The sequence below is a fragment of the Ptychodera flava genome, chromosome 5 (genome assembly GCF_041260155.1).
Source record: "Ptychodera flava strain L36383 chromosome 5, AS_Pfla_20210202, whole genome shotgun sequence".
In the NCBI taxonomy this organism is placed as follows: domain Eukaryota; kingdom Metazoa; phylum Hemichordata; class Enteropneusta; family Ptychoderidae; genus Ptychodera; species Ptychodera flava.
In genome coordinates, this window is record NC_091932.1 from 3,138,191 (window position 1) to 3,166,006 (window position 27,816).

Sequence of the window (27,816 nt, forward strand, 5' to 3'; positions counted from 1 at the left end):
CCTATGGACGTGCCCATTGTTTTACTGCGCCCATTCTGGTGTAAACCCCTACTCGTTTCCAGCAGAGTACTTTTTTAAAGTTCTATACATCAGTGTACACTGTGTGTATAAGCCCTAAACCTAGTTTAATTCAATTATGGAAAGGTAGTAGTAAAGAATAAAGGGTCGTTACAGTTGCTAAAATTGCGAGAAAAACGGCACGTCTTTCCATTACTTTTACAGTTCTGTGCTTTCCATCCCCGTTACTCAAATAGAATAGTCCTATTCACAAGCGCTATTGTTTTTAATCACGTCCAGGATGTGCTGTTGATTTTCATTCTTTCGTGCAATTTCATTCGTTTGAAGCAATTTCATTTGACTGCTCTGTGGGACTCTTCTGGATATGTGTTTTGGATAAAATGAACTCTACAGTGATAGACATAAACTTCGACGGTGATAGGTATACAATATTGGTTCGATGTGCGAAGATATACAGATTACAAGTTATTTTAGAAGTTCTCAAAACCAGTAAAAATAACGTAGACGTACATCGCATGCTTTCTTACACCGAACGAGCCGTCGGTTTCCATAGCTATTACGTGAAATCCGGCCTCACCGATGTCCCTGTCCCGATTCGGAGAACAACTTTCAAGCTGCGAGTTGAGGTTCAGATGTCCGATTTTTTCATATTCAAAAGACTTATTGATTCACAGAGAACGCCCGTCTTGTTTTTAGCACATGAGGGCAATTGAAAATTCAAAGCCAAATAGCCAGTGGGAAAAAATTCGACCGGACGACTTGCTCTCACCAGCGATCGCAATGAAAATAAAATTGAAGTCTCTGAAGTCGGTATTATTGCTCCGCCATGTTTACTGTTGGTTGTACGGCCAGTTTAAATTCACAGATTTTCTTCACGGTAAAATTCATATAATTGCCATACCGCGAAGTTCCCTGTGCAATATGTCTTATGTCAATATGTCTATTTGGCAGAAAAAGCGTCACGGACATTCGATCGATGGTGATGAACTTTCTCCAGGCCGCGACATGTCACCAGTTATGAACTTTACCGGTTTTCGAAACGAAATATGTAATATATTATCAGCATTGTTCACGTTGTGTTTTGAGTCTGATATCGAATAGAACGGGAAAAAACTAACGATTTGAGTGACGATAGAGACCATGCCCGATACGGAAAATTGACATCAACTACTTGCATTGAGCAGTGACCTGAAACTTCAGACTTATATATAAATGTCGACAATATAAAATATCGAAATGCCGGAGAGAGAGAGGGAGAGAGAGAGAGGTTTACGCTGTCGCAATCTGATTATACTGTTTCGGATATGATCTCGGTATAGACGATACACAGACATCAAAAATGTACTCCTACTTTCCAGAAATTCGACTAATCTTATAATAAGAGTAGAATAAATATAAAAGTGGTGGTTGCAGTAAATCTTCAGATATTGGTTTTCCAAAGTTAGACAATACTTACAGAAATATGGTCGCCATAGTCTTCTCTTAAAAAATATTATCTTCAACACCACGTTTCTTATGATTGGTGATGTCATTTTTTATTATTTTTACAAACTGTCAATGCATCAAACGCCATTAGACTATCTCATCTGCCTGTCAGGGAGTTACAATATATTTCCAAGGGCTGGCACACGATGTCAACTTACGCGTCGTCCGTCGAGCGGCCGGTGGCAGTGTCACAGATCGCGGCCACTTTGATTTTGATGTGACACCCAGGTGCGTTTGAGGTTTTTTGTTACCTAATTTGTCGACTTCACAAAATTTCACAGTCCATGCTTTGAAGCAGTCTCAACATGGCAACATGTCTCGCGTAAATTTCATCCTCGTCGTTCCAATTAATTCGACCACTAAATTATTTCGGCAGTTTTAATTTCCTAATAAATCGACGATTTTGAAATCGTAATTATTTTTTTCTGGTCAAATTGATTGATTGAGACTCATTCTGTACGCCTGCTAACATTCTTGAAGATAAGAACACGTATTTTCGACCATTTTCCCGTGAGCCGTTGACGGCTTCTACGATGTTTGCTCGATCGCGCGTACAACGCACTGAATACTTTACCGGACTTTCTTTGCTCTGCGTTTTTGCCAAAAACAACAGTCGCCAGAGCCGTAACATGTTGCTCCATGCTTGAGGTCGCCGGTAGCCCTGGTGCTTTTTGACGCTCATTAATGCAGACTCGCCCACATAAATATATGAATATTTATGATGCATTTTAAGTAACCAGGTACTTAGCGGCGCTGATGGTCTTGGCTTGGCGAAGAGCTGCTTCCCTTGGGAAATAAGTACAGTAAGCATAGCGAGGTCAGGGCAGGAAGTAGGCATGGCTAGAGCCTAGAGGTCACGGAACTAAAGGTCACATTTACGAGGACGCACTATACATGCCAATTCACGCTACACAAAAGACAGCTACACAAGTGTTGTGCTCTTCAGCTGGATTATTTGTAACATTGAAAAAGAAAGAAAAATGCTGTAATATTGACTTAAATAGGCACTTATGAGGCCCTGTGACGGTACGCGGTCAAGGGCCCAGTGGCTGGCTAAATGTTCGTGCAAGATATCTAGGTTATGATCTTTTTTTACCTGCATATGATCCACCACATTAACACATGTAAATATGAAAAATTGGTGAAACTTGTGTAAGTCCTAAAATAAGGATTGGCTGACCACTGTGCCCGAAGTAGGGTATCAGTAATAGGTTCTGATTCAGCAACCTAGTGGCAAAGTTACAGACAGCTGTGTTGTAGGCTACCAGGGGATAATAACTCTGAATGTGGAGCTGTATATATTATAAGCAGAAACGAAATAAATCTGAGCTCAAGTGGGTATTAATCACAAATGATTTGAAGATATAAACTGTTTAAGAGGTAGAGTTATTCGGGGCTAGTAGAATTGAGTTGACGAAGAGTCCAGTTGACTGGGGTCCAGTTGTCTAGAAACCGTTGGGAAGCTACCTCTTCACAATATATCCCGGGGAACGTTGTGGGCTATAGAACTGCAGCAACTTGCCAAGGAAAACATTTTAAAGTTTTTGGTTTGTAGCTTGGATAAAGAGACAACTTCCTTGACATTAGGCCTATCACTGATTATGTCTGTTCAAATAACACATTTGGTATTTCACATATTTACCCCTTTTCCTGCCAGACAGTAATAACTGTATCACTTCCCTATCAGCCAAGTCAGTAAAAAGTGGTATTTAGCCAAAACATGACGTATTTTCACCCGCTTGGCTTGGTATGTTATAGCATCTTTTGTCCAAAAAAATCAACTTTACATTATTATGTTTTCAACAGCCTTCAAATGTACAGTATTATGTTAAAATACATCATATTGAATATGTTGTGTTTCATTAATTTTAACCATCTTGACCTGGTGGTGAAATATGGACTTGGCAGGAAAAGGGTTAATGGAATATGCTCTTTATCTACTACAAGCTTTGATAATCTGTCATCAGAAAGTTTATTCATCCATCAAATTTCAGGAAAATGCCTTGCTGATTCTAATGAACATTTTCCAGTATACTCATAGTTCTGTATACAAACAGAAAAACTGCCACAGTGTTTTATAGTAGATAGCTTTGGCAAAACTACTTTGTTCCTTCCCCATACATATTGCCTGCAATGTTTGATGAAGGAACACATTTTTACGACTATCCTCATAACACAGGGCAGATCTGTTCTTTGTTAACCTTAAGGTTACAGCCATCAATATTATGGCTACAAGTTTTAACATGGGAGACTATATCACATACAGTAATCGAGAAATTGAATTGTTCAGGATATTAAGCTTAGAAAAACCCTGCCATATTTGATGACATTAGATGCAAAAGCAAACAGGTGTTCAATAATTTCCAATCCTTTGGTTTGTTTTAAAAGATTAAACAGTGTCGAAAATTTTGCATTAAAAAAGAGGGCCCCCAGAGGGCACAATGAAAGAATCAGTGTATCTGGGCAAGGGGTGTTGAAAATTCCTGAGAACAGTACTGGGGACTTGGTAGTTTTTTACTCCAAGCAAATCAGACCATGATACTGACATCACACTGAATAAGAAAGAAATGCGTTTCAAAATAATCTCAGTTTGTATAATGAAAATGCTGACAATATTATATGCAATATAAAACACCACTTCACCACACAAGGGACAATGATATCTTTGGTGTTAGTTTTTGCTTGTGGACACTCAACCTGACAGATTATTCCTGATGCAAGTAAGGCAAATTAGTCTTAGTGATTGCATTTTACTAATTTCCTTCACCAATATGTTAAGGGGCTTGCAAGAGGACAACAATACAATTATACATAAATCTTAAACTTTTGTCAGTAACTTTAAACAACTGCATATTGGTGACAAGATTTCTGAAAAAATCAGTGACACAGTTATTGTTCATAGTGACTGATATAGTTCCAAATTTGAAAAGAATGTATGCCCTCTCTTAACTCAGTGTTTCATCTAGGATGCTACACAAGGGAGGGGGACTGGTCCTCCTCTACAGGAATTTTGAGGGGGATTTTAAAATTTTGGGGGAGATTTAACTGAAACATATAATCACGGCACTTGTGATATACATACTACAAGCCATAAATCACTTTCTTACACAATCCAAGATGCTGGCTGCAAACACCATCCTATATAAGATGTTTTCAAAAGTCAACAAATTTGAGTATATTGTTGTGAATGTATATAGTCAGTATCATTGAATGACCCAGTTTGGCCTCATGCAGCCATACTGGCTTATTTTTTTCAAATATACTTTACCTTTTCATGAAGTGCATGGCCCACTGTATACAATGGCCCGTAACCAGGGTATTATATTAGTCAAATTAGGATGGAATGTGTTCACATGACCCAATGAAAACCAATTAATTATAAAGCCATGTAGACATCAATTCAGCCTGTTGTGCTTTGAAGACTGACTGTGATTCAATGTACATTAATGTTGTTGTTCAACCTACAGACTTTTCCAATGCCTTGAAAAACCATTCTTCTATTTATTAAATAGAGTATTTGATGGCTAAGTAATCTGGTCAAATCTGTGGAAATTGGAGAAATTCCCAATTCAGTCAATGGTTGAATTATTGATGATGGAAAGCAAAAAATTTATTTTTCCAAAGAAATAGGGTGGTCAAATTATTGGAGTGATCAAACTGATGTCAAAAATTTAAAGGGCTAATTTATAATTTGTTTGGCAGACCAGTATTTTCAAAGGTAAAACTATACTTAAGTTAATGTCATGTTACTTAACAGATTTTTCAATATGATTATTGATATCAAGAATGATTCAAGACTCTCCTACTTATTTACTTGTGTGCAAAGCTCATGCATGATAAGCTATTGTATGATTGTCTTACTTCAGATCACATTTGTGGGCAATCCTTATTGAAGTTCTGTATTTGTAGCCTGCAGAAATTCCAGTTACGCAGACTCAAAGAAAATATTCAAGCTGTAAATATTAATGTTTACAGTATAGCCTGTTGCATCTTGTTCGCAGTACTCTCAAGAATGACAGCAAACTTTGTGAAATATATATGAATTTTACATTTTCATGTTAATTTAAAAGTAAAAGATGACTGATCATTGCATACAATGTATACATGTATTGAGAGAGATCGTTAGATGTTACACATTATAAGTGTAGATAACATTTCATGTGTTTTCATATAACTAAAAGAGATATAGGTACTGCTCTCCAATGAGGGGAATCATGATTCATAAAATATATGCAGAATGCTTGTTCGCGACTGGAAAAATTGTCAGTGAGATATTTGGTTCGAGCATTTATTACGTTAAATTGTGCCAGTTCCCTGCACATGGCAGTGCGTTGTGCCTGGTTCTCACATCAATGGTTGTTGACATTGACTGTTTATGTCATATTAGTCCTTTGTTTTCGATGGTAAATTGTGGTCAGTCAGTCCGTTTGCTCAGAGAATAAAGCTCATAAAAACCTACCCCTTGAGCTTATTATGCAGTATATTAATGTACATCAAACCTTGCTTTAATTTTTTCACATTTTTTTCCAAATTTATTTCGGGTGAACCATTTTCAGAAATGTGACTCCTTATTGATGTGCATGGTAGTAGAGTACAATGTAGAAGTATTAACATTACATTACACCTGTATGGCACGGTAAGTCATGTAATGACATAGCAATGTTCATACTGGTAAGATATTTGTCTTTATAGTCAAGGTTTCCTAGCGTTGCTTTTTACCCTAAAACTTACAGTCTCCTATTGTAACATAACTTGAAACTTAGTCGCCGTTCAGTTTTTACGGCCGGGGGGGCCGGCAAAATCCAGGGGGGGGTCATCATAATTTTGGAATCCACGAAGGGGGGGGTCATCACTTTTTCACTGGTAGGAAAGGGGGGGTCACCACATTTTCAAAAACATAATACCTACAATAAAGTTCACTTTATGCCATGGCCATGATCGACCCTCTTTACCGGCGGGCCGCCTTCGGCGGCCCACTACAATAAATATACTTTATGTATTACCCATGACCCTCTTAACGGGCAGACGCCTTTGGCGGCCCACTCCAATTAGGTTTACTTCATGCAATGGCCATGATCGACCCTCTTTACCGGCGGGCCGCCTGCGGCGGCCCACTACAATAAATTGACTTTATTGTAATACCCCATGACCATCTTAACGGCCGGACGCCTTCAGCAGCCATGGTCAGTAAAAGTTTACTTCGTGCAATGGCCATGATCGACCCTCTTTTTACCAGCGGGCCACCTTTGGTTACCCACTAGAATAAAGTTGACTTTACGTAATGGCCCATGACCCTCTTAACCGGAGGGCTGCCTTTGGCGAACCACTCAAATAAAGTTTACTTTGTACAATGTCCATGGACATAAGTTGTCCATGGAAATGAAGTTCAAAATTGCTTATAGTCGTCCTAATTAACAGACGTTTGCATGGATGTGGCTGAGAAGTTTGTGCACTTTCATCTCTGCTACACGAATAAAGTGCGCCACGTACCGGAGTTCAAATCCAAACCGTGCGGGTAAATTTGACATATGGGTTTTGGTTATATTTCAGGGGGGGGGGATCATCAAATTTTTTCGTCTGACAAAGGGGGGGTCATCATTTTTTCGCGAAAAATTCAGGGGGGGTCATCATTTTTTTGAACACCAGCGACAAGATTTTGCCGCCCCCCCCCCCCCCCCCCCCGGCCGTAAAAACTGAACGGAAACTTAGTCGCAGTCTCTTAGTGTTGCTAGTTTGTACCATAAACTCTCACAACCCCATTTCTTGGTTAATCAAACAAACACTAGTAGGAAGCATGAATCTTGTATTGAATATTTTGTTTTCAATGTATCTGGCATATGTTTTTCAGAAAACTATGGCAAGATGTCAACAGATACGTAGTGCAAAATTGACTCAATTTTTGATCCATATGACTAGTGTTTCAAGCCTCAGTCACCATATGAAATAATAGTACATCCCAGTTAATTAAAAAATGTTTGAAGCTTCCTATTGATTGATTGATTGATTCGTTGATTGATTAATTGCACCAGATGTTCTAAATTCCAATGACACCCAGTCCAAGCCTCTTTGTGCTGCTTTTGATCGGTCAAATGCTGACAGTGAAGCCATCAAGGATTAAACAACCAAAACAAGTCATTATTTGGCATCAACAGTTGCACCTGTATAGGCTATCAGATGTAAAAATTGTAACTGCAATGATAATACTCATTCAGAACAGATTTCTGTACATTACAATTCTATTTGTCAAGCTCTCACAAGGGCAAGTAAAGACATGTTTCAAGACAGCAAAACAAAACTGTATAACCCAACTCCAGGTTGGAATGATGTTGTGAAGGAGGCACACACAGTGGCCAGACAAGCTGGAAGTCAGCCTCAATGCTTTGTTCTGGTCCAGTTGCGGAGTACATGCGTCAGACCAAAGCTTTCATTAAGTATTCTGTCAGAAAGTGTATGTGACAGGAAATGATCAAGCAAGCTGATAGTATGGCTAATTCACTGTTAGGAAAGATCATGGGAATTTCTGGGCAGCCGTTGATGACGTAAATAATAAAAAGGTTCCTCCACTATGGGCAAAAAGGGCCCTAAATTGTTCAGTACAGCGCCCCCGCCGGACAACGCTTTGGGCTGGTTGCTAGTGACGACAGCGAACATTGTATCAATTTCATTTCAATAAAATATCGATCGAAATCTGCTCGTCTGCTCGCTCGTAATTTCAGGTTACGCCATGAATTTTTCCATGACAGCCCATATATATTGACTTATGTACCATAAAATCAACGTATCAGTTGTTTTCTTCCACTCAAATTGAATCGAAGACAATTTGTTTAGTTTTGGTGATACTTTTATGTCTCAGCATATTTTGGCGCGCTTTGGACAAGTTTGGCGCCATGCGATCCGCGGGTATGCAACACAACATTGTAACAATTCGCAACAAAAGAATATCGATCGATAACGTTCACTACACGTTCACAGTGGAGACTCTACACCAGTTCGCTTTTGTTTCGTGTTATTTTTACCAATTTACTGCCATATTCATGGTTCATATTCACCCAAATTTTGTATAAAAGACAACAACCTGACAGGTATTTGATCTGTACAATTTAGGAGACACTTGCTGATTAATTTGCATCAATTTCAGACCCTTGTTCTGCACATGTAAACGCCGTCAGACGCCATATTGTTGACGGCAACAGTATATTTCAGTGATCAGAATAAATAGAATGGCAATAAAAAAATTTAACGAAGAAATTCAAAAATCTAAAACAATACGATTTTTGCTTATTAGTCAGAGGATCATTGTACCAATTTTCATTGTCATTGGTTCAGAATTGAAAAATTTGAACCGGCGAGAAGTTTGCAATGTGTTCGGTCGATCGGACGCGCATAAACACCATTGTTTTCTACAGGAATTGAGATTATTCGGCACATCGTAAAATGAAAAATACATCTGAAAAAACCCGCCGGACCAACTTTTTCATTTCGCTGTTATTTCTCACAATATTGAAGGTTCACTAAAACTCTATGGTTTTAGATTTTTGAATTTCCCTCTTATTTTTCTGAAATGACGAGTTTACGATCGTTTGCGCTGTTGGCCGTGTTTTCGCCTATTTTTACATAGAGTATTTTCGCTTCGGTATTTTAAGAATTCCTTCATGAAATTATTGCCGAAATATCATAATGGACAGAGGAACGTATGAGGAAATGGAATCTGCATCTCTTTCCTGAATATTTAGCTGTGCGGCTAGGAAATTCGGCGAAGTTTTCAACATTACGCGGAAGCTTGATTTGGCTCTCTTTACGCTCATTCAGCGTATGTGCGGCAAAAAATTGTCACATGTTGAGTGAACAATATAGAGGCCATATTGCCCACAGTGCTCTGGCAACATTGTGGAGGGTGAACAGAATATCGCCACCATGTGGAGTGTCCATTTCAACAAACTGATGAACTCTGTAAAGAAGTCAAAACATAGTTCAGAAGTTCATGCAGCCCTAGCATCTATCCCATTTGTAGATGGTATGTCAAGTACTGTCAACGAAATTTTTCACATTACTAGATTAACTCAAAACAGGTAATCTCCTGGTGTAGATGGTCTAAGTGCTGAACATTTGCGTTACGCTGATTCCCATTTGTCTGTACATCTTGCTCTATGTTTTTCTTTGTTGATGGTACATGGTAAAGTTCCTTACAACCTTACTGATGTTATCCTTGTTCCACTTGTGAAAGATAAGACTTGTGATCTTTTGTGCAATTATCAACCTATTGCCTTGATGAGTGTACTGTCAAAAGTTCTAGAACATGCTCTTTTGAGTCAGACAAGCAGTTTGATTTTAAAACGACACATGGCACTGACATGTGTATATTGCTTTTCTGGGTTACAGTGTCACCAGCGATCTCTTTTGTACTGTAAGTGATTTTCGGTTTTTTAATGTTTTTTTTCTCTTTTTAAATTAATACACTGTAACCTTGTCTGTCTTTTTAGGTTTTAATGATTGTCTTTGTATATTTTTCATTGTACATAGATGATTTTAAAATCAGTCTGAAATAATGTAATCAATAATAGTAATAGTGCCTGATTGATGTTGTTCCGACAAAATGAATCATAAAAGTAGTATTTTTTGATGTATAACTTGTTTTGTTTGTTATTCTGCAGTTTCATTAGAAATGTTTCTTCTGATTTTGTTGTTTATCTTTCCTCAGTTTGTGTGTCTATATTCTTACTGAACTTTTAACATTCATTTTGTTTTTGAGCAGTGTATCCTTAAATTACATTATTGTTTCTCTTGAATACTATTGTTGGCTTTAATATGACTGTGTGGCCAGGACAAAAAGTTCTCGATATGATTGCAGTGTAGTTTCAGTGCTATTTTATGTAATTTAGGCTGTGTCTGGTTGTGTACATTGGTGTTTTTCTTGGTCTTTTAATAAGTTTCTCTTTTGTTCTGTCGAATTGCAACTTCTCTGATAATTCTGTTGTATTTCTGTTTTCTTGTGGCTACATTCATGTAGCTTTTACCGGTATGTGGAGACTTTCTGTTACATGCGTGAAATCCTGGGTCAAGAAGTTCAATCTCAATAAGACATCGAAACATGCTTGTTAAGGTAGCATGAGTGTCTTACAGAATTTGGAATGTATCTGTTGCCTTTCTGTAGTAAACATTCTGTTATCCAGTGTTTTCTCATTTGTTCATCTGTGAGCTATAAAAAGCAGTTAAGGTATGATAATGTGTGTTGATAGGATTTAATTTGCACAATTTGTGTAATTTGTCTGTGTTCGCAATAAATTGTTATTGATTCTGTGTTCCCATGTAGATAATAAAAAGATATCTCTAAACTGTTTTCGGAAATCTTTAACTTTTGAGTGGTACTGACAAGAATATGTAGTGATTGTAATGTCAGTGATTTTAGATGATATTTGTTAAGCAGGTCTGGCCCCTACTCCATAATTCATTCAGAAATATTTCCAATCAATGTGTTATAAAGTTGCAAAATTCGAGTACAAATAAGTTTTCATGTGATAGCTTGATGGTTTAAGATTTTGTAGTTTTTGTGGAGGGCTGATTGTAGTGCATGATGAATAAGTGGTTTGATAGCTGCAGCTTTTAGTCTGTACATTAACACTTCATTTAATATTGCCAGTGTTAATTTTTTATGTACTCAACTGTATAAATCTAATTGTGCACAAATAAGTTGTTGCTTTAATGTAGGTTGTTTCTGTTTGAACAATTGGTTCCATGAAATAGACCTATTCAGATATTTTAGGTTTTGGGCTTGAACAGCAATGATTTAGTACTAGACACATCTAATGATTTTTGTCGATGTTGGTGGTACCTTTCATATCTATGGTAATGAGCACCATGTAGATGTCCGTATTTTTGTGTGTAAATGATCCGATATTTTTTCATTTCTTGTCCAGTTAACTTATTGTAGTACACTTCTCTGACAACTTTCAGTTGATTTGCATATACTGATACACTTTTATTCATGTGACAAAGACAACCGCTTGCTTGCAGCAGATTCAAGTCTGGATTGTTTTTAGCATGCACATTTAGACTTTGGGCATTGTTGTACCAGATATGTTGACAGCTGAATTTTCAGCTGTGTTTCAAGATGCAGAAAATCAAGCAATAAGTTAAGTAGGTATTGCATCAAGGTTTATCCCCATGTCAAATTTTCTTTGCAGTGAAAATTGTATGACAGCTGGTGTCGACACAGGTCAGGCAGACCAACATAAAGAACAATAGGGTCTGCCGATGTCTGCCTCCTTTATCTCAATCTGCACTTTCTATGTGGCCCTTGCCAAAACATTTCCAAACCTCTGGTGTTGTCTAGGTATTTTTGCTTGGTCATCTGTGCCTATCAGACTGGTATAAGTCAATTGCAGACATTTCAGCCAGGTTTGTACAAAAAGAAAAGGGCAGAGAAACAGACATGAACAGATGGATTGAAACAGGCATGTATACCTGTATACATGCAGGCACCATTATGTTGCTTTTGATTTGCCTTATCATGTCTGTCTATGTGCTTCAACCTATCATGCAATACTCAGTATAAAATAAAAAACTAAACATTCAGGCATATAGGACAATCTTTCACACAACATGAATTAGGACTACAATCTTTCACTCAACGTGAATTAGCCTAGTTTTATCCACCTAACCAAAATCAGCTCAAATTATAGTCAAAGAAAATAAGGTCAAACACGGGTACAATAAAGCAGTCGAGACACATGAATTATTTGATATTTATTTATTTTTGTGTACCCATTAGCCAAACGATAAAATGCCAACAAATATGTTCACCAGGTATTTTCATGTTCTAAAATATTAAAAGTTAAAGAATTGGTCTACACTGTCACTGCTCTTTTCATTTACTTTTCATCACCACCATCTAATAATTGTATAATAAAGTTGTACTTTTACAGCTGAACACAACCTCCACAGCCTTGCTTACATTCATACCAAATAAAAAGGAGAATTTTGAACACAGAAAGTTAAATTCAAACTGTCAATGACAAGGGCACTGACAATTACTTCACTTTAAGCTCACTAGATGATTTTTTAACAACATGACAGCTGAATGCAAATAAAATCAGCAATTTAATTCTAAGTCAGGATGTAAAACTCAAGAAACGTCTGGCTATGGACATTGAGCCATTAACACTACAGTGCTTAATTCACTCTCTATGTTCTGCCCTCAGTGTTGGCTAATGCTACATAGTAATCACAGATCAGTACATATAGGGAGAGTGAGATGAGTGCCTGTGGCCACATTCACACCAAGGAGGTCTGTGCTAAAACATTGATATTATCTACAGTTCACTCAATAGCAATCTTAAATTATCTAAGAGAATTGGAATTGTGCCGTAAAATTTTTAGGTGCATTGGATTTGACAAAATTCATGTTGTCTGCTATGCCTGCAAAAAATTGTTATCTGGTTGGAATCCTTCATTTAAACCAGACGTGTTGATTTCCAGAAGTAATATACCAGTACAAATGCAGTGAATTCTTGTAACTAATTTTAGAAATGCTGTAAATGATAATTATTTTAATAGTGCTCATTTTATTTGCGGGAAAACAAGTGACAACATATAAATGATGTTACTGCTGTTAGAGGCTCTATTACCTTATTGCTATGAACATACAGTTTTAACCACAGTTTAACTCTACAGTAACAATTCTATAACTCTTCTTGACCACATACAGCTGAAGCTGGACAGTGTGACTACTTCTAAACCTTCAAAGGTGAAATGGTAAACACAAAAAACAAACTATTATTCTCAGAGTTCAAATATCATATATTGATATCAAAAAGGTCAAAGTGTCTTTAGTAGACATACAGCATGTGTACATGTCAAGTAACGTTCTGTGGAGAATAGATTCTGACTTCAAATATAAGACCCTTTGAGTCTAGTGATTTTAATTTACCTTTGTCATCGATTGTTGTGGATTTGGTAAACATCCTACAGGTTGATATCTATTTCTGCAACAAAACACACCCAGGGACAGTATATCACGAGATTTTGACCAGTTCATGCACGAGCGTGCATATATGATATGAATGAACTGGTCAAAATCGAGTGGTGTACTGTAGGTGGGTGTGATTTATTGCCGTTAGTCCCCACGGACACCGTCCGGGGGGACTTATAGGTTTGGTCATGTCCGTGCGTGCGTCCGTCCGTGCGTGCGTCCGTCCGTCCGTGCGTCCGTCCGTTCACCGCAGATATCTCAGAGATGCCTGGAGCGATTTCATTCAAACTTGGTACAAGGATTACTTCATATGTCATACAGATGCACGTCGATTTGTTTTGTAATGCGATCCAATATGGCTGCCAGGCGGCCATTTTATTACGATTTTTTCATGTACAGAGCCATAACTCAGGCATGTTTCAACTGATTTTATTCAAAGTTGGTACAAGGACATTGACCAATGTCATAGATATGCACGTCAATTTTTTTTGTGATACGATCCAATATGGCCGCCGTGCAGCCATTTTGTTACGATTTTTTCATGTACAGAGCCATTACTCAGGCATGTTTCAACAGATTTTATTCAAAGTTGGTACAAGGACATTGACCAATGTCATAGCTATACACATCAATTTGTTTTGTGATACGATCCAATATGGCCGCCAGGCGGCCATTTTGTTACGATTTTTTCATGTACAGAGCCATAACTCAGGCATGTTTCTACAGATTTTATTCAAGCTGGTACAAGGACATTGACCAATGTCATAGCTATGACACATCATTTTTTTGTGATACGATCCAATATGGCTGCCAGGCGGCCATTTTATTACGATTTTTTCATGTACAGAGCCATAACTCAGGCATGTTTCAACTGATTTTATTCAAAGTTGGTACAAGGACATTGACCAATGTCATAGATATGCACGTCAATTTTTTTTGTGATACGATCCAATATGGCCGCCGTGCAGCCATTTTGTTACGATTTTTTCATGTACAGAGCCATTACTCAGGCATGTTTCAACAGATTTTATTCAAAGTTAGTACAAGGACATTGACCAATGTCATAGCTATACACATCAATTTGTTTGTGATACGATCCAATATGGCCGCTCTGCGGCCATTTTGTTACGATTTTTCATGTACAGAGCCATAACTCAGGCATAACGCAACCGATTTTATTGAAACTTGGTACAAGGATATTGACCTATGTCATGCACATGCACATTGATTTTTTTGTGATACGATCCAATATGGCCGCCGTGTGGCATTTTATTACATTTTTTCATGTCCAGAACCATAACTCAGACATGTATCAAGTGAATTTATTCAAAGTTGGTACAAGGAGATTGACCAATGTCATACATATGCACATTAATTTTTTTTTGTAATACGATCCAATATGGCTGCTGTGCGGCCATTTTGTTATGATTTTTTCATGTACAAGCCGTAACTCAGGCATATCTCAACCAATTTTAATCAAATTTGCTACAAGGACATTGACCTATGTCATACATATGCACATTTATTTGTTTTGTGATACGATCCAATATGGCCACCGTGTGGCCATTTATTACTATTTTTCCATGTCCTGAACTACAACTCACACATGTATCAAGCGAATTTATTCAAAAGTATTTTTATCACAGACCTAATGAAGAGGACTCTATCCTCTCTGAGGACCTGTAATCAAAGTACCCATTAACAAGTGGGGACTGTGTCATCAACGATGACTTGTTGCCGTTATATCATAACAGTATTATATTGAAATTATGGTATGGAATGTCAAAAAGGAGTTTTGCTCTTGCCAACAGCTTGCGCATGTGCCAACCATGGTATATCGCAAATATACAACGGTTCTTTTTGCATCTCGACCAATCAGATAGCTGTATTTCTGCCATCAAAATACTGGTATGATGTAATCAGCTTTATAACGTGTCATATCAGCCTGATACAAGTATTGGTGTATACAGTAGCCATACAGTAATGAGGCAAACTCAATATACATGTTGTATCCTGAGTTCATATACTGATTGCAAGACACATAATAATAGTGGTGTTCTTCAGGGTTAACATTGCATGTATTCAGTTTTTTGACAAAATTAGGTCTCCATAATGTTGAAACAACTGGGTCTCAAAACAAAAGAATATAATTTATAAAACTTCTGTTATCAATTGATATTTTTTCAGCACTCATTAGCTATGCAAATAGCTGGCATTGTACATAGTTACTTAATAAGTGAATATTCTGCAGCAACAATACAGTATGTATTTAAACAAGGCACCGAATTTGAAATGAAATAGGGATATCGCTTTAAGAGCAGGCTGTCACAAAATAAAAATATCAATATTGTGATTGTTGTAACTGGTGTTATGATGTCAGTTCTTGATGTTTTAGCAAGCCAATAACTATATTTTAATTAGTTTGTCACCCCACCATGCTTCTTCAGCATACACTTTACAGAATTGAAAGTCTATAAGATCTTGTCTCCTTTCTTTTGCTTGCTTTATATGACTTTTCTGCTGCAGCTGTTTCAAAGTTCTCTGCAAATGATATTTTTAACACTAGCAGGAAACAGTCTGTTTTCTTTGTTGCCTGCAAAAAAGCAAAAAACACATGAACATAAAAATTTTGTCATATGGCAAGGAAATCGTTTCTCCAGTCGGTCTCGTTGTAAATTGCCAACGAAACCTATGGTTTGGCTTGCAGCGGGACTGTGGCGATGACCCCAATGACCTGAGCGCGTATATCAAATACGCCACAAGTACCGCTGCGATATCACAGCTAGGTTTGTTGACAGACTGACTGAGGTTGAACGTATTGAGCAAATACATGATTCTTGTCATTATACCGGTAGAACTAACAAGGGCAGTCGTAATGGACATTGAAGTCACCAAGGATTAGATGAGCCAGGGAGTGTGTTACTATACACTAAGAGATCTGGAAACTCGCTGAGGAAGATTGAGTCTGAGTAAGTTTGTTTTTACGGCTTGGTGGTGGGTGATACATACAAAAGAAGTGAAGAACCTGATGTGTTAACTTCAGGGGAATCTGAGCGAGTTCATAGGAAGAGTGGATGAATGGAAAGTTGCCTTTGAAGGAAATGGGGAGCTGAATTTATCAATTATAGATGACGGCAAGACCCCCACCTCGAGATGGACGTGGAAATGACTGTATCCTGCAGGTTTATATATCAGCACATTTGCACTTCAACCAGGTTTCAGTAAGGAACGTGAGTTGGACTTTATAATCCATGATGAACGTTGTAATTTCAGTTCATTTCTCTGGTTTATTCACTGAATGAGCATTGAAGAGTGCTAATGTTAGTTGATTTGAAGAATGAAAAGAAGTTTTCTTGGTTGAAAACGAAGTGAAATTGTTGTGGTCTGCTGTTGAATTCCTCTCAATTCAAGTGGCAAATGGGAGTGCTTTGTGTTGTGAGAACAGGCATTGGTCTCTGTTTGTATCTGTAAAATGTGAAGCAAATTCAGCACTTGATGCGTGTGCTAAGTTCACTGGTTTTGTAGCTTTCCAATCACTGCAAGACTTTGCCAAATAAACTTTGGTTGTGTCTCTTTGTTTCTGTGAAGCTGCTTCACCCACGGTAACCATTTTCAGTACAGCTGCTGATATAAAATGTTGGTAGTGCACCAGGTAGTGCTTATAGCAACAGACCCGTTGTATGGGTCCCATATGCAAAGCCATAGACAGGACAATACCCCTCCCTTTACTTCCATGGTTTGACTGTAACATATTGGTTTTCATGGCAAGTTTGGACCTGTGTACTTAAAACATGGGGTGAACAGGTTTATAGAAAAACCACAAATATTTCAGGGATAGACTGTGCATCAACTCATGATGAGAGCAGAAACCTTTCGGTCCAGGAAACTTACAAATTTTGGACACATTGAAAGTGACTTATGTTTCCATAACTTCATCATTTCACCACCATGGTTTAGCCCAAACCCATTGCTATGCACCTATCAATGTTTCCCTCCAGATTGGGAATGCTGGGCAACATGGAAAATAGATCGCAAATTGTATCCCAAGACAGTGGAATTTGATCGCCGCGATACACACCTTGTTCAGAATTTTGACTAACTTCAAGGCCTAAATTATCTACTTGTTGTTGCTTTTGTTTTCCCCCACCCTTGGGTATTTGGCATATTTTTGTAGTCTGTGGGTGGAGAATGTGACATGGCTTGGGAAAAAATGTCAAATTCCCCAGCTGGGACCACAATTCTCAGTAGAAATTAGAATTGGGGATGAACAGTTCAACCCTCTCTCCAAAAGATTTTGCCACTACCCTGTTGTTCTTTGAGCAAAGTAATATCTACCCAGAGCCAGTGAGGGATGAAATGAATAAATATTGAAACTATAATAATGTGGCACTTGGCAGAACCAGTCTGACTTTTGTAGCAAGCCTCAAGTACATGGCGGTCATCTCCAGCAGAGAGAAACAAATTCAGGATAGAGGAGACTCAGGAAATTGAAAGTGGAACAGTCAAATTTCAGTGTCCATTCTCAACATCAACATTTGAAAGTTTAAAAATAATAGCAGGAATTAAACCTTGACATGGTTCCCCGCAAGGAGATTTTGAGGAGCAGACAACCCCCTCTGTTTTTTGTTGCATTTTTTTTAATATGTTAATAGCCATGCAAAAGAGTACATTTTCACAACAAAAGAATATTCAAATTATTCACTGTTATGTAAATTGACCACTGTGGGGAACACTGCTTGAACTTGAACATACCAGTACATTAGTGTGAATTATGTTGATGATTATTTGAATAGAACTGACTCTCTCCATCAGTTTAAAATACAACGTATGCCAAAGGAAGATTGGTTTAATCTGCAATTGTGAGTCAATATTAGCCTTGGCCATAAGAAGTTGTTTTTTTTTGTGAATGAATATGTCAAAAGAGTAAAATATTTTATGATTGAACATTTTGCTACAACTGTCTAACATCTGAAGTACAAGTCTAATGTCAGTAAGATTGTCAAACTATGTAAAAGTGTTGTTAGAGTCTAAAAGTGTTGTTAGAGTCACAAAAGAGATGGAAGGATTGCCAAGTTCAGTGACCCCATCATGGTGATTTAGTCAAAAGTGAACAATGGCATTGTTTCCAAATTTTTATGGATATAATTCCAACAGTGACCAAGTTGTCTGTTTTTGACCTAACAGGTATTTCCACCATTGAAACTTGACAAAGAAATGTCACTCTGATCATTATGGAGCCGTCTTTCAAGTAAGTGTCATTAAACTTTATATTCCGTAACACTTTTCACTGGCAGAGCCTTCTTATGATTGGTTACATGTGTCACTGATCACAATTCTTATACATGTGTAATGGTAATTTCTTTTTATAAGATTTTCTGAATAAAAACTATACATCAGCTAGAAAGTTTAAGGTTTTTCATAATTTTCCTGCCAACTAATCCCTTCAATTACTACCATGCGCAGGTGACTTTCAGGTGGAAGAATGAATATTACAAAGGTGTTTGGTTGAAGTTATAAATTATTTTGCATTTCACATCGACTGAATATCTGTTAAATTTCTATCCATGTCTTTTTGTCTTCCACGGATCTGTACCTATGTTGGTCCCCCACCTCAGTCTCACATTGTATACAGGATAGTTGACTCTGACATGGCCACCGTCAATGGCATTTGACTGATCACAGCCTTGGCTCTGGGTCACACAGTGGTCAAGGGCAGTGCTGAGGCCTATCACTCAGAGACTGGGGCAAGCATTGAGTATTCTGAGGTAAAAATTGCAATCATATGAGGATTCGTAATTCTTTCATCCAGTGCTGCATTTCCTAAATAAATGTATTCATTTATGCAAACTTTATTCAATAGCGATGTTTGAGTATGCAAATCAAATGATGAGTGATTCTCAATATGAATATTCATAGGCCTGCAATTTTGTGTGATTTTAATTCTTTTGCTGTATTCATTGTTACCGTGGTAGACTATGGAAAACAGTAATAGCCTACATATTTCCCTCACTGAGTCACCAAGGGAGTGATCTCCACAGATTGAAAAAATCAGAGAGATGACCAATTTACATAAGGACAATTGATTACCATATTTATCCTTGTTAAACTTCAATTTTTTTTTTCAAGTTTATCAACATATGAATAAATTATAGGAAAAAATTAGGGAATTAAGGGTGGGAAGCCCTTCAAAATTCCCTAGTTGAGAAGCCTGCAAACTGTATTGCTACCAATGTAACTGAAATTGATGAAGTGGTCCATGATCTTTTCACTGTGAAGGGATGTTATTATAAGATTTCTGGGAAAGAGAAATTTTTGCTCAATCTGTACTAGTTTTGATTTTTTAGCTACTATAGACTATAGTCTATAGAAGCTATTGGGATGGGTATCCGTCCGGTGTCCGGCGTCAGTCTGTATGTATGTATGTACCTGTATGTATGTATGTATGTATGTATGTATGTATGTATGTCCGTTTGTGAGGCGTCCGTCCACTCAAATATCTTGAGAACCGCAGTACTTACTGATTTGATATTTGTTGTGTAGATGAAAAATATGATTTTGAGAAACTATTTTTTTTAATTTTTTGATATTGTTGAAAATAGGCAAATTAATGCCAAAAAGGTGTTTTTGGTAAAAAATCTTCTTCTTCATAAACGCTGGTCAGACAGGTTTGCTATTTGGTATACAGGTCCCTAGGGGTAACCCAACTTAGATTTGTTCAAATTGTGATGAAATATGCAAATGTGTATTTTAAGGAATTTTTTTGTCATTTTTGGTCAAATTTGACTTACTGTATGTAATTCTAGTACTGTATAAACCCTATCAATTCACCCAGAAAAAAATAATTAATATGATTTTAAATAATTGAATTTATTAGGAAATCATCAAAGCCAAAATAATTTTAGTGTAGAATTATTAGAAAGTTCAACTTTTTTTGACAGTTCATAGTGAAATGCTTACCATCTTGGAGGATTAAAACATGTAAAGGCAACTTTCCTGAATCCCAACTTTGACATATTCTGAACCGTCATTTATTGTGCCCTGTATGTTATCTAAAAGAAATTGCTCAAAATAGTCAATAGAGATAAAGATAGAGATAGAGAAAGTTCTAATTTCCATTTATGGTTGACTTGGTAAGGATAAAATAAAATTACTTTTTGAGGAAAAAAATAGAGTGGTCAAGTAAAAGAGTGGTCAAAGTGATAGGGTTTTTACGGTAAAGCTGGGCTGAAGATTCCTCGTGCTATTTATAGCAATTATGCAATCTGTGTAAACAGTGCAATGAAAGTTACATGATTCCTTATAATGCTTTTGATGACCTTGAACTTCTTAAGTTTCAAACATTTGTCTCTTCAGTGTGCTTTCTCTGAGTATGTACAGTCTCAACTTATTCAACAGAACTCACTTACAATGTTAATCAAAGATATCCACCTTCTTCATCAATACATGTGTCACAAAAGGTTATTCTCTACAAAACACAGCAGAGCTCTGTCAACGGTTGAGTTGCTTGTTTTTTCAAAACCACTGGTCAGACAGCTTTAAAATTTGGTTTACAAGTCCCGAGGATGACCTTAGTGAGATAATTTCATACAGACAGGAAATACTTAATTTTGTATCCATGTCTATAGTAGCTTCAGGGACTTTGGCCCTATGTTTTTTTTAAAACAGGAAACTAAAATACATTCTGTTGTTGTATTCAGCTTATGATAACTATAAGGAAGAATGCGCCACAGGACTCAAATTTACTAGTCTTTTGTGATCTACCGCTTGTATGGGCTCATTATAAAGGTCTTGGAATAAATGTTCACTATCTTAGTTTTTCAAAAATCTAAAACTTTTATTTTTGTTCACAGGGTTAATGCAGAGATGGCAGTCAGTTTGAATTTCAAATATTGGTTAATGTTAGTTAACTTGTTTCTCTAGTATGAAACTTTACACGGTGACCCCAGATGATTATTCTTAATTTGGCAAGAGAATGGTTGAAAGTTTCCCAGGGGAAAGTTTGAACAAAGGTTTACTTTTGATGCACATACTACCTTAACCCTTTGCACCCTGACCCCTGGTACTCTATGACGTCATCGGACATTTATGTCCGAGCCGGGTTCAAAGGGCTAATATCATCACTGTCATAAGCACCATCTCATTTCTCACCAATGACGTTTCTTTTGTTTTCATTTTAACCTGGTGATTTTTTCCACAGGACACGATAGATGTCTTTGTGGTCAGACTGACTGATGTTACATCAACCCACCATTATCCATGCTGGAAACTGGAGCTTAGCTGGTGAGATTTGTGCCATTTTGCTTATGTCAAGATTAAAGACAAGTCTTAATTGAAGCAGTTTGATCATGCCTATCTTTGTCTACAATAACAGAGCATTTCATCATTGATAGTGTTGAAAATGAATGCTACTAACAGCTACTAGGATTGTAGACATACTATAGTGTTGAAAAACTTATCACAAGCTACTGGTATAAGACAAACTGTCAAATTGTTTGCTTCTATCAGTCCCTACAGAGTTTCTCTTGAAATGTTTTGGAAAATTCAACTCAAGAAGTGATTTCCATGTTCAAATTACAAGCTGTATATGTTCTCAGAAGTAAACATCGTTACTTTTTAGCTTTGGAGTGCTTGCCTTTTCGGACCACTCATTGTTGAAGAGATAGTAGCTGTTACTATTGATAATATTTCATTTGTATGTAATCGAGAAAAGAGGTGTATTTTCTCTTCTTCTCCCTTCAGTAATATTCAAATACAAAGTGTCAGCCTTGCCGGCACAATGGATTGCACACAATGAATGAGCAATGTTATTCAGTTGACTGATGAATTGTAGTCCAGACTGAAATCCAGTACAAGGGACATAACGCACATTGATAAATTGAACACTTGGCATTGATTGTGACATGATTTTGTAGCAAAGAACAATAAACTATATTTTACAGATGGAACAAAAAAATTACCTGATTATACATCAAAAGTTACAGCTGATTGAGCAGTGAGACTGATTAGTAGTGACAATTTGACCATGTTATGGTGTGTAGCAGTAAGACTGATTAGTAGGACAATTTGACCACAGTTATGGTGGGTAGCTTTCATGCTTCTATAGTATATAAGCATGAATACAGTGTTTTCCAGTACAATTATTTATTTATCTGTTTATCAATTTATTTATTTATTTGTATTTTTGTATGTTTTTTTTTAAACAGACACCAGTTTATGGTATGGAAGAGAATGCACACCAAACACCATCTACATTTGGACATACTAAATCCCTGGTCTGAAATTCTATTTGTCAGTCAGCAACAATGATGTTATCAATCTATTAACTGTCTACCATAAGGTAAGTAGCTGTGTCTTGTGACCTTTGATCTGGGACTTTGAGCCTCCCATCATACAGACATTTTCTGGAAAGTGAACATTAGATCACTAACGTAGGCAGAAATTTACCTTGGTAAATTGAATGATACTTTTCATAATTAAAACACATTTTTGACAAAATACTTTCTCATTTGCACTCATTAGACTTGATAAGGATGAGTGATGAATGAAAGTTAAGAGTGGTTTTATCTGATACAACTTCAATGTTCAGAGAGATGTCCATTATGAAGTATAGAGTTTTCCCTCATAAAAGATCTAGCTGTACAATAATAATAATATTGGGTTCTTATATAGCGCACATATCCACAAGTACAATTGTGCTCAAGGCGCTTTACAATTATTATTACCCCTGGTCACTGGACCTAATATGATATCACTCAACTCCCTGGGGAGCAAACAACAGCTCACATGTGCAGCCAATAAGCGCAGCAGGGCTAAACGCACACATTACAACCACTGTCCTATCAGGTACCCATCACTCCCGGGTGGGGAGAAGCAATGAGGAATAAAGTGCCTTGCTCAAGGACACGACACCATGGCCATGCCGGGGCTCAAACTCATCATCCTGTGATCGTGAGTCCACTGCTCTAGCTACTGGTCCATGATGCCTCCTGTATGAGTTTTATATGTAAAAATGAAATATGAAGATAAATAAATCTCGGTACACCACAATGCCTTTCATTTCATTGAAAGTGAACATTTCCCGAAGTGAATTTAAATTGATAACGTCAATTATCTCATGACCTCATTTACCGTCACACGTAATTGGATTATTCCAAGAGAATGTAACAATATCATTGTTATGCCATAGATATCTCAATCCAGAAGACACAAATTAAGAGGGCATTACACCTAACGCAGCTTATTTTGCTAGAAATCACTTTTTTGCAAATATTCATTCAATTTTAGTGTTTTTGTTAATCCACAATTAAAATATTAATTCGGTTCACCTTTTTTGTCCAAGAGAAAACAATGGGCACCGATGACACTTTGTGTATAAATGGGGTTAACCCCTTGACTACCTATGGCGCCGGATATATCCAGCGCCATATTGAATTACCATATACCTTGAGTGCCGGAAATATCCGGCACAGTTAAATAGGCGTATTTGCTTCGTTTTTGTTGCTAAAAATCCCGTAATTTCGGCATCGGCATGCAGCGCGACTAAGATTGATGTATTCCGATCTGGCCTGAATGTGATTGCGCCCCCGTACGTCCGAGTATGGCCAAAATCCGGAAGCAAATGTCGTGACCCATGACCTCGACCCTGAAAGGTCAGGCTGATCACAGAAGCGTCGCGCTGATTGTTTACAGTTTTCAGAAGTACGGACGATCGCTAATATGTTTATGGTTTGTTTTTTTAATGAAATGAAATGTTTATTTATTGAAAATAAATGATCTATATGTAAATATGTTCTATTAACAGAAATATTCGTGAATGAAACTAGAGGAAATACAATTTTTAGCTCACATTTGGTTTTACCAATGTGAGTTTATCGTATAGGCTGAAGTCGATGGCGTCTGTATGTATGTGTGTATGTATGTATGTATGTATGTATGTATGTATGTATGTACAGTATGTCCGTCAACATCAAAAACACGCAAACCGCTGCATGTTTCAGCTTGGTATTTGGTGTGTGGATGCATCCTGGGCTATAGATGGGATTTTGTTCAAATGAAGTCTGCATTGCCAAAATTATGCAAATGAGCTTACAAAATGTGAAAATGGTCAAGAATTAATAACTCAAGAACCGCTTTTTTGATTGCTTTGAAAATGTGTGTATAAGTACCTTAGGTTAACCTTATACAGTTTTATGAATATTGTGAAGATATCCTAAATTTTGTATTTTTGCTGAATTTTTTTGTGATTTTTCTCATTTTCAGTAAAAATTCTTCTTCTCTGAAACCGCTGGCCCAATCGCTCTCAAATTTGGGTTGTCTCTTTGCAAGGGTGTTACTCTTCTAATTTGTTGAAATTATGACAAAATTGGGAAAATTACTAGACAGTGTTTCCTTTTTAAAACCCCTGGACAGACAGCTTTCATATTTCGTACACAGACATACAGAGATGACAATAGTTAGATATGTGGAAATTGTCCTGAAATATAAAAAATTGTATTTTTAAGACAATATTGTCATTTTTGGTCAAGAAAACTTTATCTCAACATTACTTATTTGATAGCTTTGTAATTTGGTATAAAGTCCCTTGTTTGATAGCTTTGTAATTTGGTATAAAGTCCCGAAAGATGTTATGAGATAAATTTTCTGCTCAAAGTGTTGGGAAACCCCAAAATTTGTATATTTTAGGTACTTTTCTCAGTTTGTGACCTTAAGGTGGTTGGAAAGGCTATTTTTGCACCAATTCTTTTCTCAGAGTTAATGTCAAGTTTCAAGTGTTAGAATCAAGATATTTAGTTCAAATTTTCAGGATAACTCCCTTTGTTAATATTTTCTCCAAAGAATATAAAAATTGTATATTTGCAGCCATGATTTTGAAATATGACACCAGTAAATATTAAAATTTAATTTTTCATATTTTTTTTACATATTTGAATTTAATAATAAGTGGATAGTATTAATATTACCAAATTAGTTATAAATATGTTGACACTATTTATTGTAAGATTTGTACGGCAGGATTTGTAAATAAAATTTGTTTTTATGATTTACATGGGTTTATATCTCAAAAAATTATTAAAAATTCTTTCAAATTTCAAAATGTGATTTTCAAAAAGTACTTCAAATACAGGAAAATTGTGCCGTACAAATCTTATCTGTAGCCTTGTTAATAGGCTGTAAAAATTCCATGTCCATATCTCATTTCAAAGTTGGATTAATTTGGTATACAATTATGTAGGAAAACTGTTATTCTGTCAAAAATGTTGAAAACAAGCCATATTTGCACCCCTCTTTTGAAGTCATAGAGCAGTTTTTTTGGTTAATCTCACTTTTGACACCTCTTTGACACTCAAAGAATCTAAAAATGCATTTACAATAGCAGTCACTCACTCTGAATGCCAGCACCGCCTTGTCAAACTTTCCTGAAAAACAGCAAATAATGACTTTCCCTTTTCAAACATTTTATTAAAAGCTAGGGAACCTCTACCATAGTTAATACACTAAGGACTCCCCAACTTCTTCTTATTTGGTCAGTTTTTCAGAAGTTTTAACAGGCTATAACTCTGCAATGCCTTTGTGCCCAAATGTCTAGTTTTTTTTATTAGCTACTATAGACTATAGTCTATAGAAGCTATTGGGATGGGTATCCGTCCGGCGTCCGGCGTCAGTCTGTATGTATGTATGTATGTATGTCCGTTTGTGAGGCGTCCGTCCACTCAAATATCTTGAGAACCGCAGTACTTACTGATTTGATATTTGTTGTGTAGATGAAAAATATGATTTTGAGAAACTATTTTTTTTAATTTTTTGATATTGTTGAAAATAGGCAAATTAATGCCAAAAAAGGTGTTTTTGGTAAAAAATCTTCTACTTCATAACCACTGGTCAGACAGCTTTGTTATTTGGTATATAGGTCCCTAGGGATAACCCAACTTAGATTTGTTCAAATTGTGATGAAATATGCAAATGTGTATTTTTAAGGAATTTTTTTGTCATTTTTGGTCAAAGTTTGACTTACATTGTATGTAATTCTTGTACTGTATAAACCCTATCAATTCACCCAGAAAAAAATAATTAATATGATTTTAAATAATTGAATTAATTAGGAAATCATCAAAGCCAAAATAATTTTAGTGTGGAATTATCAGAAAGTTTAACTTTTTTTGACAGTTCATAGTGAATTGAGGATTAAAACATGTAAAGGCAACTTTCCTAATCCCAACTTTGATATATTCTGAACCACCATTTATGTTATCTAAAAGAAATTGCTCATAATAGTTTGTCATGATAGGGTGGTCAAATAAATAGAGATAGAGAAAGTTCTAATTTCCATTTATGGTTGACTTTGTAAGGATAAAATAAGATTACTTTTTGAGGAAAAAAATAGAGTGGTCAATTAAAAGAGTGGTCAAAGTGATAGGGTTTTTATGGTAAAGCTGGGCTGCCTCATGTGCTATTTATAGCAATTATGCAATCTGTGTAAACAGTGCAATGAAAGTGTAACATGATTCCTTATAATGCTTTTGATGACCTTGAACTTCTTAAGTTTCAAACATTTGTCTCTTCAGTGTGCTTTCTCTGAGTACCTACAGTCTCAACTTATTCAACAGAACTTACTTACAATGTTAATTTGAAAGTTAAAATGTGCTTGGTTAATAGGATGAAAATACTGATATTAAAAGATAATCAGCTCAAGATTCTTTATAACCTGACAGATATGCTGTTTTTTTATGACATAAATCTTGATTTAAGCAAGTCTTGTTTACTTTAATTAGAATGTAATTAACTCTCGTTTATTTGCTGTTATAGACTAATATAGTCTGATGAAATATGCAAATCTGTATTTTTACAGAATTTTTTTCCATTTTTGGTCAGGCCATCCTGAAATGAGCTATCAAAGATATCCACCTTCTTCATCAATACATGTGTCACAAAAGGTTATTCTCTACATAACACAGCAGAGCTCTGTCAACTGTTGAGTCGCTTGTTTTTTCAAAACCGCTGGTCAGACAGCTTTAATATTTGGTTTACATGTCCCTAGGATGACCTAAGTGAGATAATTTCATACAGTCAGGAAATACTTAATTTTGTATCCATGTCTATAGTAGCTTCAGGGACTTTTGGCCCTATGTTTCCACAAGGAATGTTGACTACTTTTATATTTTAATAGTTTTGTTGAAATTTATAACTGACGCTCTAGCCTTTCCAACCACCTTAAATGACCTATACTAACCCAGGGTATGTTGTGAGACAATTTTGAAGGCTGTGAACATAATTTTGTCATATTTGATACCAATTTGTAGGAAAATTTGATCCAGAAAACAAAGCTGAGGTGATTTTTAGCTCACATT

The 27,816-nt window shown here is 36.5% G+C and overlaps 1 long non-coding RNA gene across 4 annotated transcripts in view; it reads left to right on the top strand.

Annotated features, from left to right (window-relative positions):
- The window catches only part of LOC139132770 (uncharacterized), a 34,249-nt gene that overhangs the window by 2,961 nt on the left and 3,472 nt on the right, over positions 1-27,816 (top strand). Inside the window, exons 1-5 of one of the 4 annotated variants that reach the window (XR_011552423.1) lie at positions 11,496-11,637; positions 16,327-16,440; positions 18,656-18,719; positions 21,669-21,751; positions 22,675-22,808. This is a non-coding gene — a long non-coding RNA (uncharacterized lncRNA). Of the gene's footprint in view, positions 1-11,495; positions 11,638-16,326; positions 16,702-18,655; positions 18,720-21,668; positions 21,752-22,674; positions 22,809-27,816 lie in introns of those variants that run through there. The other 3 variants (XR_011552422.1, XR_011552421.1, XR_011552420.1) reach the window with 3 other exon arrangements.